This window comes from Vigna angularis, chromosome 11, assembly GCF_016808095.1.
Source record: "Vigna angularis cultivar LongXiaoDou No.4 chromosome 11, ASM1680809v1, whole genome shotgun sequence".
Taxonomy (NCBI): Eukaryota; Viridiplantae; Streptophyta; class Magnoliopsida; order Fabales; family Fabaceae; genus Vigna; species Vigna angularis.
In genome coordinates, this window is record NC_068980.1 from 6985732 (window position 1) to 7001305 (window position 15574).

At 27.3% G+C, this 15574-nt stretch overlaps 1 long non-coding RNA gene across 1 annotated transcript; it reads left to right on the forward strand.

Annotated features, from left to right (window-relative positions):
• Positions 1–3560: 3560 nt before the first annotated feature.
• Positions 3561–4175, forward strand: LOC128194776 (uncharacterized). Its single transcript, XR_008246136.1, has 2 exons — positions 3561–3985; positions 4099–4175. It is a non-coding gene; the product is annotated as an uncharacterized LOC128194776 (long non-coding RNA).
• The last annotated feature ends 11399 nt before the right edge of the window (positions 4176–15574 follow it).

Here is a 15574-nt window from a genome sequence, read left to right on the forward strand (position 1 = left end):
TATAGTTTATCTTCTCTTCATTTTCTTATATTTGTTTATGGTAGTTTATGAAACAATTGTAGTTAAATACTTAATTTATTAAAATTAAAAAATAAGTTATACAATATATAATATATTTTAGAGGGATGAATATAATTTTAAGATGTTTTATAGATTTTAGTATGTTTTTTTAAGAGTACTAGATGGTGTACTTGGAAGAATATGAAAAATAAAGAAAATGTCCAAATTTATATGAGATGCCACGAAATTATATTATCTATTATTATTTTCTTTTACATGTTGATGAAGACTAGTTTAATTTGAATATAATATAGGATAAGTTCGAATTTACATGATTTAGAAAAAACATTAATGAACTCGTATAGTTGGGTTAATAATTGTTTGAGTCCATTTTCTTCATTAATTTAGTTTTTATATTTTTTTATTTAAATAATTTATATGTCTTTTAATATAGTCTATGTGAGTCTTTATAATATTCTCGACCTTCCTAAACCAAAATAATAATAATAACTAGTAGGGTGGTGTGGAGTCAATTATTAAGAAAAACAAGTGTTGGGGCAAATTTATTTGAGTTAAGTCTTAATGATCATTTATTTCTTTTTTCCTATAAGTCCACTTATAAAATGAACATTTTGTAAGAAGTTGAAAAGAGATATAAATACTAAAATAAATTTGAGTTTTATTATGACAACTTAAAGAAGTTCAACTCAATTTCAACTTATCAGTATAATTTTTGGTGATCCATTACATAACTTATCACTCACTTTAATATAAGAACCAATAAAAATTTAATTTAATTTCAACATTTTAACTATGTTAATTGAATATAAAGGTAGTGGTGTAGATAAAATATTAAACACTGTTTCTTCACAAATCAAAAAGTGACATTCAAATTTAATATGACAACACAAATGAATATATGATATACTCTAGGAATTGATTTAATAATGTTTTAAATATAAGGATTAAATTCAGAAAATACAACTGTTAAATTAAGAATGAAGAATATATTACAAATATAAAGATTAAATTATTATATACAAAAAGAGATTAATATTTACTATAAGGAATCTCATAATCTATTAAACATAAGTATTTACATTACATGTATATATTGATGGATTTAAAACCTAATTCAAAATATACTTTATGTTTTCAACCAATCAATCTAAGGTTCTGATTTTAATAATATCAAAAACAAATTATGTTTGAAAACATAATATCTAATTTGCATGATTCCAAAAGTATTAATTATAATATCTCACACACAACACGCCCACACATAATTAAATTTTCAACATATATATAAAAATATATGACTACTTTCCCATAACAACGTTTGGAAAAGAATAAAATCAACTTTTTCTATAAATTAAAATTAGTTTACGTATAAATTAGAAACAAAAAATTTCAAGCAATCATAAAAAGAACTCATTGAAAGTAGCTATACGTATTTTGTTTTATTTATTTTTATTGATGATATTGTATTGACTAATAAATAGTTGGATGAGGAGTTAGAAGAAAAAAAGTGAAAGCACATTGAGAAACTAAGGCAAGCTCTTGGACTAATAATTTAAGGTTGAAGGGTAATAGAAAATGAAGGTAAACCCATTGATATTAATCAGTGCACATTATGAGTGATTAAGAGAATTAGAATCCTTAACTGAGACGAAAGCATTTGACATGATGAGTAATTAATGTTAGGAAGAAAAATAAAACAGATAGATAGATATTGACATCAAAACAAAGAAGGTCTCCACAACAACTGAATACGTAATGGATAATTCGCAGAGTTGAGTGGGTAGGTGCCACCCCAAATATGTGTGACTCTCTTTCAAACATTTCTCAACAAATTACGCTTCTCCACAATTTCAGCCACAATCTCATAATTACACAATTATTTTCAAATTAATATATATTATATTCTGTTTATATCAACGTAAGTATTGTCACACTTCAATAAAAAAGAAATATAAAAAAATATTGTTTTTATCCAAATTTTAAGTGCGATGGATGACGATATCCTAACTATGGTTCAATTGTTTATATTAAAAGTGCCTCTTTATTGTTGAAAGGAAAGAGATTCACCATCAAAAAAAACTTTCGGACACTCAAATAAGTAAAAGAATTATGATATTTTAGAATAGAATGAGAGTGAGTAATTATGAAATAAGTATTCTATGAAAATACTAGTTGTATTTATAAGATAAATATGAATAGTGAATCTTATGTTTTTATTAGTACTGACATAGAAAGTATATCATATAATAAATAATAATCAATATATCAAACTATCGAGATTTAGTTATAATACGTAAATATGATAGGTTTGAATTACTCTATAGTGAAAATGTTTAAATTTTTTTTACTAAACTATCATACTCTTTAATATTTTTATTAAATCAGATAGAAATATATAATTAAAATTTTTTATTTATGTTTAGTGTGAGATTTACACACATACTTAAATTTTCAATACTTCTTAATGTAATATTAAATTGTATTTTGATAAAATTTGTTAAATTTATTGTATCTTTCTATATGCACATAGCTGGTTCGAAACGTTTATAAAAGACCAATTTAGTTTTGACAATAAAAAAATATAAATAAAAGAAATATGATCCATTCGTTTAAAAATGGACTGATCTAATGGATGTTAAGAGGTTTCTCACATTGGGAGACATGTAATGCTTTCCCATCCTAGCTCGGATCTTGAATTAATTGGGAATAGGGCATTCAAATTAATTAATAGTATTGGACCCTGCCAACGTACAAGTAGGCATGTAAATTATGAAAACAATAAATTCATATTAGTTTTTTTTTTCTTTTTAATTTTCTTGGTAAAAATAATAAATTCGTAGCTTTACTTGTTTTGTAAGTTCTCCAGAGTTTGAAATAAAATTAAAAAAAAATGGTCTTCACTTCAATAAAATATATAAATAAAAAAACAAATAAAACCTACTGCATCACAAGGATATCATATAAAAGAACACCGAAGACAATGCCTGCGTGTGGTTGCATTACACAAAGTGATAAGTAAATTTTAAAAAAAAAGTATCATATAAATATTATTTTCGTAACACGACCGCGTTTTATGTTTTATATTAGCGTTATAAGGCATTGTCGTACCGTCAGTGGTCTCAGAGTTGTTGGTGTGATCCTTAACGACTCAATAAATAGAGAAATTATATATTTTATGATGTTAAAAATTTGTGAAATATGTTTTTTTTTTAATTTCTAGTATTTGAAATTATATATTTGTTTAATATATATGAGGTTTGATCCATGCAGGTGAAATTCCAGAAAGACCCAGGTGGTGTGAATAGATTCGAGGCAATATTTTGTTGCGACTTGCAAGGTAGTTTGGAAATTTTGATAAACGAGTACGTGGACACGAAGCCACTAGAGGTTAGGTAGTGTACACTATACACATGAACGAAACCCTTGGGTATTATTTTTTTAATTATATAATAAATAATAATATTTTGAAATTGAGGAGGAGGAAAAACAGTTAATTAATTAATATTTGCAATGGTGGAAGAAGGAAAAGTGGTGTTTAGTCAAAGCAAGAAACAGTGCAGTCGCACAACACTGCATATATACATAATTACCACTACCTATGCTGTTTGGTTTTCATACGTTGTTGTTGTTGTTTTCCACTTTACTCGCTTTCCCACTGCCCGCAAATTATGTGTCTCTATTCACTTCCACGATACAAGAGATGTAAAAGGAGAAACAAGTTACGAGCTCCAAACTCTGCACTCTGAAGATCGAGATCAAGGGTTCAAGAAATTGGGTCTCACGCGTCGATGGATGGAGGTGCTATAAACCAACCACAACACAAATCAAGGTATTGGCGTGCCTCAATTTGAATACATGGCTTCTGAGAAAAACAAGCCATGTACTTTGATTGAGCCGCGTCAATATCTTATTTTGCACTTCTTTCCATCTCTTACACATATGCATCTCGCTATCTCAAACCCAGGTTTCTGTTCTATCTCATTATTCTCTATTTTCTCCTCTTCTTCCTCTCTTAATCATAACTTTCAGAACATTAATTACAGTTACAATCTATTAATTAAGCAGAATTCATTGCAGAAACTGTTTCTCTGGGTGTAATAGGATTGATATGCATATACATATCTAGAATCCCTAGTTTGGCTGTTTGATTTTAACCCTTCAGAATAAAGCTTTTTTCTGTCTTTCTTTTTCTCGTTTTCCAAAGAAATATACTTGAATAACACACTAGTATATAATTACATGATTATAGCAGATATATATATATATATACATAATTTAGCTATTGATTATGTATATAAACGTCAGCAGTAGGTAAAATAGACGTATCAGGTTGACCACCTATTGTTATGTTTCTTTTTTCATAACACGAACTGTTATGTTTGATATATTGTTGATATGCATAAAATGATGTAGCTAAGAGAGCATGAAGATGAGTTTGTATTTGTATGTACTAAGTTTTGAAGTGGAATACGTTATTTTTAGCTCATAGCTGCAGAAATAAATGAGTTGTTGAAATAATTGACATGTATCGGCCATATCAGATCATATATATATGTCGCGTTGTTGCCATTACTAAGTCATCTTAGATGCTAAATATATATATATGGTTAACCAAATTAAAAAAATAAAAAGTAAAAAGGTTTTGATTGTATTATAAACGTGTTTTAAATATTTATGAAAATAAAAATAAAAAGTTACATATGATGAGAAATGTTTATTATTTAGATCCCATTGATAATTGAATTTGATGAATATGGTGGAAGGAAGGGGGGACATTTGTTGCTCCCCTGAAGGTGAATGGTAGAAAGAGACCCATAATAATAAATTGTGGAGGGAGCTAGGGTGTACCATCCAACCAAATGGTCCATGTTGGATATTTTTATTTATTTAATAAATGGATAATGATATCCTTCAAAAAAAAAAAAAACTAGAGTTATGAATTTAGATTTCTGGTACCAATCGTTCGTGTCTCTCATCTACCTGATAGCTGTTACAGATCGTATAATCAATCCATTGATGTCGTTTTTTGACAACCGCCAATGTTTTTCCCATCTGGGATTTTCCAAACTATCAAACATGCTTTTTAAGAAATGAGTTTAAAATTTAATTTAATTCAACAAAATCGATTTGTAAAATAAAATTAAAAATAAATGAAATGGTTATTATTTGTATATAGAGAAATGTAAATGGTGCAGGGTTTTAGAGGTTGGGGGAGATGGTCCTGATATAAATGAAAATTGAAATTGAATTGTTTTAGAGAAGATGATAGAGACGAGTTGGAGGGAGGGGACACAGAAGAGTTAATGAAGGTAAGCTAAGTCCTTGAAGATGCAAACTCATCAAGTGGGGTCTCTTACCCTTTGCTTTTCCCTTTCTATTCCTTCATCTAACTAGACAGCTCCATGGCATCTCCTTCATTTCTCATATTATTATGTTTTTTTAGTAGCTTTGTTAACAAAAATGTTTAAAAATTTCGTATCGATTAGAAATAAAATCAATTTAAAATATATAAGTGGAGACAAACTTTAATTTAAAAATTAATTTTATAAAATTAAATTAATTTAAATTCTATTTTTTAATATGGTATAAAATTAAATTACATGAGTTCATAATATGTAATTAATTATTCATATTTTGATTATTTTTTGTAGTTGTTATAGTTTGAATTTTAATTAATTGAAGTATTATTTAAATGGGAATAATACATATAGGCTTTATTCATTCCTTTTCAAAGGCTATAGACTATAACTTGATGAGTCTTCACTTTCTTCTACTTTGTCGTTAGGGAACGGTTTCCTCTGTTACTGCCAATATACTATGTGCCTCTCCACAATAGGATATATAATAGGTACTCTATTTCTAACCCTAACTTAATACAGTCAATGGGAGACTATATTATTATGTACTTGTTAAACTAAACTTTATAAACATTTTTAAAAATTGAAGAAAAAAATATTATTAATACATTTTTTATGACAACAATTATCTTTTAGAGAACTATATGAAATATAAACTAATTTTAGTTTGCAAAGAGGTTTTCACAAATAATGGTAGAGTAACACATATTATAAAAATAAAATAATCATAAAAATATATATTTTTATATTTTAAAAAAATAGTATCAAATAAATATATATAAAAAAATTGTATGTATTAAAATATTATTTCCTTTTTTTTTCCTGATGAAATTTCAGTAATTTGAATTAAATGATGGCTTAAGTGGTGATTTTCAAAATCCTAGTCTCTTAGGTTTTGTCATGACTCGAAACAAAATCATAATCAAAGAGCCCACTAGAAAGGATACGATTGGATTTGGACAAAATGATAGGCATCTACATTATCCAACTAGCTCTTTGCTTTCCCATTTAAAGGTCCTTTTCCTTTTGTTTTATTCATCAAGAAATTTCCTAATCACTATTATCACTTCTATATGTTAACGACAAGAAAATAAAATGCTAGAAAGTTGTTAGGTTAACAACACATTGTTGGAACTATTCGACAATTTTGAAAAATCATATCCTAAATATTTTATTTTATAATTTTTTTTCTGGTAAAAAAAAACACTTTATTCGAATGATCTTTGTTAAATATTAAATTTCAAGATATGATGACTCAACTTTTTAATTTTTTAATTTTTTTTTTTTGAATTAGTTGAATTAAACAAAGACTTACTTTATCTAGTAAAAATCTATGTATTAATACAAACACTATATATTGACCAACAACATGATACACTAATAATACGTGCTAAATTTACCACACAAAAAATGCATGATAATTATCCATAACAATAGAGATAGTATATAATTATAATATGCATCTTCTGGTATAATTGATTGAAATATATTATCGAAGTGTTATATTTTTTAATATATATCTTTCAACTGCTAAGCGCCAATATCTTTTAATTAATTATTTTAAAAGAAGTAATGGATTTTTTCTGAAATAAAAAAAATAAAAGGCAGTTTATTATGAATATATATTTTATGTATTTTCTTTTTATGTTTACTTTTAATTATGAAGATGTTACATTTTTTTTCAAAAATATCTTCGCGAAGGTAAACGAATTTTTTTTTGACGAAAAATAAAATAAAAGGTGATGAAAACATAACTTGACATTTTCGCTATTAGAAATAAAGATAAAAGTATAGTATGTTTTAGAGTTTAAATTCGAGATTGAAACTCTAAAATGGTTTTTAATAGAATTAGGTAATTGTTTTATTTTGTTCACCAATAAAAAATTATCCTATAGACATATTGTAAATACAAATATCTTTCCGTGTGTACCAAATAAAATTTTACTCTAATATTACATTTTTGTAGATAAATGTTATATATAAATCTTCTCTTTCACTATATTAACCGATGCATTATTTAAATGACTGAATAGTCACTCATGCTCATATTATAATTTTGTATATAATTAAACTCACGGATAATTACTTGCAATTTTAATTTTGAATATTGCAAGTGATATTATTAAAAAATAAACTTTAAATCTAATTTAACTTCACAACATCGTTTTGATACTATGTAAAAAAATATACTTTAAATTTAATTCAACCTTCACAAAACTAGTTTTATAAAATTAAGTTAAGTTTAAAATTCACTTTTATACATATTATTTCACTTACTATTAAACTGTTATCCGATCACCCATATGTAAATGAGTATAAATCTCATTTTAAACTTAAAGTTCATCTTTTAACTAGATTCTATATCTAATTATAAAACTTCATAATTAATAATAACATACATGAAAATTGATTAAACTGCATGGCATTAACAAAAGATCGATATTTTGTTAGAAAATTAGACCAGCGTATTGTTAATAAGTATAGAAATGGTGGATGCATGTATCATGTATTATTGTCTCAAAATTGTGCTTGAGTGAATAAAATCATTTTACCGTGAATAGAATAATCAATATTTTTTTTAATACAGATTTATGATTTTAAAATAAAAATTAATATTATGTAAATAATATGACCTAAGAGAAAGCTTGACACGGTCAAATAACCAATAAATAATGGTAAAACAAATTTATAATACATGTATTAAAATAATTTTAAATAATATAAACATTTACGTATATAATTTATACAACGGTCTAAAACAAATCTTTCATGAACAAGGAATATTCATTTCAATCAATTTTGATTTTCTAATATTAATATATTTCTATGTCTAAAACAAATTCGGGAATATTATACACAAATGAGTTTAGATTATCAAGTATTATCTGAATATGTTTTTCATATATTTTCCTGGACTAGAGTCCAAAGTGGAAAATTAGGACATCCAATAACTGGGCTATGTCATAATACAAAATTTATGCGAGCTCTATTTTTTAATTATTATCATTATTATTTATTATTTTTCATCTATTCATATGGGTAAACAAAATTAAAATAAAAAAAATTTAAAAATTATATTTTTCTATAAATAGGCTTACCAGAATTTAAATCCAATATGAATAAGTCATCCGAGTTGCTCCCTCCATCACATTTTTCTATTTTTTTTATTCCAAAACTATTCTTTTTTTGCATTTACTATTTATCTATTTAACTTTTGATGTTAAAACCCTAGCATGGGTTTTTCCTATGCAGTGGATGTGGATCACGTGGAAAGAAAGGGGAAAGTTGAACAAATCTAGGCATCCATCAATAGATGTGGGGTGGGGTATGTGGGGTGGGGTATAGGGTGTATTGGAATGTTGGTGAAAATTAATCTCAATAATTAAATATTACTAAAAGACAAAAAAAGAATGGAGGAGGTGGAAAAAGTAGTCTGTGGTGGTACAAGGAGCAACTATCCTCATCCAAACTAGTAAACAATATACGTAAGGGAGTTGCTCCTTCCACCACCACGCATCACTCCCTCCACCTCTTCATTCTCTTTTTGTTCTCACTAATATTTAATTTATGTTTTTATTTTTTTACCCAACAACCATTCACTTTCGTTAATGTCCCTGTATCAATGCACCTCCACAACATTCTCCTGATTCCATTGAATGAAATTTTTTTGGATATTTTTCTCCCTCTAATTTTTGTTTGTTCAAAATGTGGTGTAGCGTGGAATATTGTGGTGTGTTTGGTTGGAGATAGCATTGATTGAAGAATGTTCTCCAGTAATTAGAGGAAGTAGCAAAAGACCTTTCGAGTGGTGCAAGAAAAAAAAGGTGCAAGAAGGTTCTTGTAGTTGAAGGTGAGGTTTTTTGAATATATAAACCTATCACTATAAACGGATGTGGGTATTCACTAGAGAAGGATGTAGGTATTCGCTGGAGTCTTAAACGGATGTCAATATCCGTAAACGGATATCAACATCTGTTCAAGGCCAAACGCACAGCTACCAAACATAGAAAACGCACATGCAGCTACCAAACATCCAGCACACAACATATTCCAATACATTAAAATTAAAATGAAACGTCTATCATGACCAACCTCTCTCGTGGACCAAAGAAAAAATGTGCACAGTAGACACACACGAAGCACTACTAAAGCACCACCACCGCATCAACACTGCAGCACCACCACACAACCAGGAGATCGAAACAGAGAAGAAAGAACGAATGAAATGGAAACTGCTATGAAGAAAAAAGGTTGAAAAAAAATGAAACTGGAGGAGGAAAGGAATTTGAAAAAATCAAATATGGGGAGGAGAAAAGTTTGAAAGTGAGAGTTTGTGAAGGAGGGTGGAGGGGAGGGGGGATGGGGTTGCGCCACTGTGAGTGAAAATGAAGTTGGGATTTAGGATTTTGATAAAAAGGTAAAAAAGTAAAAAATTAAAGTAAAATTAATAGTTTTGTAATGGGTGTTGCTCCTTCCACCATCACACCTTTCTCCCTCCACCTCCCCTTTACTATTTTGTCCCTCAATAAAATTTTATTTTTAGGGTTATTATTTTTAATTTTACCCATTTACAACATATTTCATTAATAACCTATTCTAGTCTCGTACATGAGTAAAATACTTTTCTTTCATTTTAACAATATATTTCTTCCTCTCTTTCTTTTGTCGTTGTGAGATACTACAAGTTGCAAAGGTTGGTGGTGGTGGAAAGAATTATCAAGCAGTCACCCTCTCGTGGTGCAGTGTGTGGAGTGGTGCAGTGCGTGTAGTGCTTCCTCGTATTCGAATAAACCTTGAAATAAAACCCTAAAATAAAAAACGTAACCTTTAAATGGAGGTGACATCCTTCAACGGATGTCAACATCCTTCAACGGATGTCAACATCCTTCAACGGATGTCAACATCCTTCAACGGATGTCAACATCCTTCAACGGATGTCAACATCCTTCAACGGATGTCAACATCCTTCAACGGATGTCAACATCCTTCAACGGATGTCAACAATCTTCAACGGATGTCAACATCCGTTTAAGGAAAAAACGGATGTCAACATCTGTTTAAGGAAAAAACGGATGTCGACATCTGTTTTACCTTAAACGGATGTTGACATCCGTTGAAGATGTCACCTCCCGTTTAAAGGTTACGTTTTTTATTTTACAGTTTATTTTATTAGGTTACATCTCCGTTGATGTATACTTCCTCACGCTGGTTGATGCTCTGGACGTTCTCGATGTTCCTCCACACCACGGCGGCGACGCTCCTTCACACCACGGCGGCAATGGAAGCTTTCAAACCAAAAAAAAAACTGGGAAGAAAAAGGAATGAAAGTGCGGGAGGTGGGGAGGTGAAACGAAAATGGGAAAAGGGAAAGAGAGTTTCGTGGGTGGGTACTGGGAAAGTAAAATTAGAGTTTCAAATTATTTAAAATAGGATAAAAGTAAAAATCTTTTTAACTTAAAATGTGGAGAGGTGGAAAAAGTATAGGGTGGTGGTGGAGGGAACAACACCCTTTTGTAATTAAAATTTTTTTTGGGGAGATGGAGGAGCCGTTGGGTGGTGGAGGGAGCATCTCGCTCTACGTAATCTATATTTACATTCCAAAAAGTTATTTTTATTGAATTCGGTTTGGGCTAAATTAGCATGGGCCCATATTTGACTCAACCTCATCATTGCTGAGGGCTAATGCAAGCTCTCCTGCGTCTTTCCATCTTTTTGCTTTTTGTTCCCTCTTTTCTTCTCCTTCTTTGTCATTAACTCTATTACAATTTTTTCTCTAAATAGAAATGGCAAACATATAGTTGTGAGTATTTACGAGTAGTGATTATTTTAATATATTTAACAGATAAAATCCGTGACCAATATTTAATATTTATGAATAGTAAATATTTTAATATTTATTTATAAATGAATATCAATATTATATTTGTAATTTAAAAAAATAAAAATAAAATTTTAATTTATATTTTATTAAGTTAAATTTAATTAAAATTAAAATTTAATTTATATTTTATTAAATTAAAATTAATTCAATTTAAATTTAAATTTTATATTTTATTTTATATTTTATTTAAATTTTATTTTAAAAATTTATAAAATAATTTCTTAAATTTTTTAAAATATTACATATATCCACGAATTTTAAAAAGCTTGTAACTATTTTTCAAACGAGGATAAACAAATAATAGAAGGAGCAAGAGATTGAATTTTCTTTTTGAAAGTCAATACTATGTCTGCAAATCCATTGTCCTCCCTACTTCCAGGTCTCCTTATTTAGAAATGTAAATACAACCTTAATTCAATCCTAATTGATGTAAAACTAAATTTTTATTTCCTATTTTCTCCTCTCTCTCTTTATCCTCTCTCTTTTTATCATACCATTTTGTTGAAATCTTTCTTGATGTGAGCTTGGCTTTTTATTTTATAGTGGGTTTATTTGTTTATAACTGTGTATGTGATATTTTTCTTAATTTATATTCTTTCATATTAAAGCACAAAAGTTTGATATTGTAATACCATACTACCATACAAACAAGACTCAATGGAAAAGGTTATTAGGAGGAGACGATAAATCCTAAACTCTAAACTCTAAATTCTAAACCCTAAACCCTAAACCGTAAATAAGTTTAAACCTATCAACCTATCACCACACACCATACAATCTAGATAAATAACAAACTAAGCGCTAGATCGGATAAGATTAAAGACTAAATCATCATCTCCTAACAATAAATATCTCTAAACACTTCACAAGTAAAAACATAGATAATCACATTTATTACCAATTTAAGACTTTGTTGTGATCCATCAATTAAGTGTCTTTGATGTATACACCGAAACTATAACCAAGAAAAGATTTAAACCGAGAATATTCAGAGAAAATATTTGTGGTTTATATACTACAATGGAGTAAGAAATTTGGTGTTCACATTGCAGAGTTAAATTGTATATAGGTTACAGGTTTTTTCACCAAACTATAGTGTAATTTTTAATCATATTACCGATTTGGATACATTTTAAAAAATTACCCAAATGGGTAAGTTGTGTTTGACAAACACAAACTTCAAAAAATACAGATTTAATGATAATCTACATCCCTTATTTTACGAAAAATTAAATGTATCTCATAATAATTACTGTTAACATAGATGTATCGTTAATTTTGCATCCTTATATATGACACTAAACAGTTCCGACGTGCTTATGTGTATCTTATATAATTCCGTTTTCGAAGATGCGTTGGTATATCTAAATTTTTTTTATATCAGTCATGTTAACTGATATAGAACTACATCACGCAGATTTAACGTTAGTGAAATGAAAACAATGCTAAAAGGAGATAAAATAGGAAAAGGTTAATTAATTTTAAAATCACTTCAAACCCTTATCTATATATTTTAGAGAAAAGAAAGACTCAACAATAATTAAACAAGCAAACAAAGAATGAAAAACTACTCTAAACGTGACAAAAAAATTTAAACAAAAATATATTATTTTTATCATTAATTAGTGTTACTAAGGATCGATTGGGAAGGGTGACAAATTGCAGGGACAAAACCGAGCGGGTGGATGTACATGAAAGCGTCTCACAATCGCTCGATCCGACAACCGTTGTACAGAGTTAAGTCGCAATTAATGTCACAATGGCTACGGTTAAACAATTAAAGTTTGCATTAATGACCATTAAGAAGTAAATTGATTGGTCAAATTCATTTAAACTCTATAAATAAGAGTTTAATTTCAAGGTAAACTAACTTTTACTTACTATCAAATTATAAAAGACCTACATAGAAAAATTCTGACTTAAACATCAGAGTGTCTTCTGCAGGTCACCCCCATTTGATCAAGATTTTGGAGCAAGGAACAAAGACGCTCGACACACAGACGAAAGGACCGATCAATTGATTGGAGCCCGAAGTAAGGAAAACGTTTGGTATAGAATCAAATCAGATGGTTATCCTCGTCCATTTCAGCACAAACAATTAGTTTGTTATTATTTGTATTTATAGTTTAAATTTAATTCATATTTCTTTTATTATAAATAAAAAAATCTATTTAACAAAAGAAACAATCTTATATATAATTTTTACTATATGTTTTTCATAATACGTGCAATCTAAATAAGAAACAAAATAGTTATATGTAAACAAAAGAAACCGCTGAACACTTTTTTAAATGAGTGATTTTTATTTTGATGTAACTTTGAAAAAGGCACAACACTTTATCTAGAAAGTTTAATTTAGGAGTTAAACTCTTTTCTTTAAGAAACGTACTTCCGAAAGCTCTGCATGTTTTCCAAATGTTGTTGTATTAGTGCCCTATTTAAAGTCTATTAATTATTTTAATGGCTTTATGATGCAGTGGATTTTCACCCTTTCAAAACAAGTTCATGTTAAAAGTTTAGCCATTCAATTTTTTTAGTTCAAGATTCCAACTAAATTTTATTGTCTCAAATGCACAATTTCATTAAAAAAAACAATACTTATTTAACGGGTTTGTTGATTTTAAAAATAATATTTTGATACACATGACTTTTTTACATTCATTTATTATTTTTCTTTTACTTTTATTCTAAATATAATAATTTATTTTTTTAATAATTATTTTATTTTTATAATATATATCAAATAAATGTAATTATATATCAGTGTTGCTTGATTGGGAGAGTTTCTCTTCTACATCCCTGCTTGCTTTTACTTCCTATTCCTACTAACTTAAAAGAGAAAGGATAGTCTGTTCATCCACCCTAATAGTTAAATTTGCAATTTTTTATACTTTTTTCTTTAAGATAAGTTCGGTATTATTAGTAATTAATTAAGGGTATATATTTTTGTATTACTTATTATTAAGATAAAAACAGTATAATCTACGAGAAAAGAAAAACTCGTTCTTGTAAATATGTGTAAATAATAAACTTTATTAACTTTATTATATATGTATTAGTTTAGTTTTTAAAATGTTATTTTTAACCTCCAAAAATTATTAGTCAAAATTCATAACTCGTATAAAATGTTTATCATAGATAGCGTTTACTATAAAATATGTTCTCTTATTTAAATTTTAGACCAACTATATTTTTACAACTTTTATTTTAATCTCGAACGTATATAAAATATTTTATAAATAAACTAAGATAGTGTGAGAATTATTTTATATTTTATTTCAAAATTTATGATTACTCTATTTATATATATCACAAGGAAACTAAGTTTAAAATCCAAAAACAACTAATAGTTCATTAAGTTATCATTTAATAAACTAAAAATTATAGATATTTATAAAATAATAATAAAAAATTATAACTAATTTATTAATTAAATTTTAATTTAATCTTTATATTAGTTATTTACGTATTATTATTAATGTTAAATTACTATTCTATCTAATAATAAAGACTAATTGATAATCAATAATAATAAATAACTCAAACATTGATAGGTAACGTAAAGATTCATAAACTTATTTTAACATTTTATTAATAATACAAATTATATTAGATACAAATAATTTTAATTTATAAAATATTACTTAATTTAATGATTAATTATTTTTTGTCTCTAAATTTGGTATAAAAAGTTTTATTTAAAAAAAAACTATTTAATGATGTAATGTCATTAAATTATTTATTTTTAAATATTGATTAGTAATCAATAATGGCATTGATTTTGGTTTTAATGTTTTAAAAATAAATAGAGTGAAAATGCTTAATAAAAGGGTATTAAATATAGATTAAATGTTGAAATAAATATAATAATAAATTCATTCAAACTTTCACAAGTAAATGAACAATTAATAGTCTTCATTTCCTAATTGAATATCTGCATAATTTAATACTTGCTTTTAAATTCTTTAAAAATGATTTTCAAAAATTAATATTAATGTTTTAAATTATTTTATCACGTTGCAATAATACTTTTATGACTTAAAAATCATAAAATTTTTGTTCCGGGCCTTTCACCTTTCATAAATTTAAAAATAGTTTTAATCATTCAAACTTATATTTTTATGATTTACAAGTATAAGATTAAATAGAGTTGTCAAAATTGGTTACAATCCCCGGGTCAGTTTTATCTATCATGGGTTCGAGCGGTGTTAGATTTGAAAAAATATATATTTTTTATGTGGGTTAATTTTCAACCCGACTCATTTAAACCCGATTCATCTGAGTTGAACCCGTGGGGAATTGTGTTGGTGAGCCA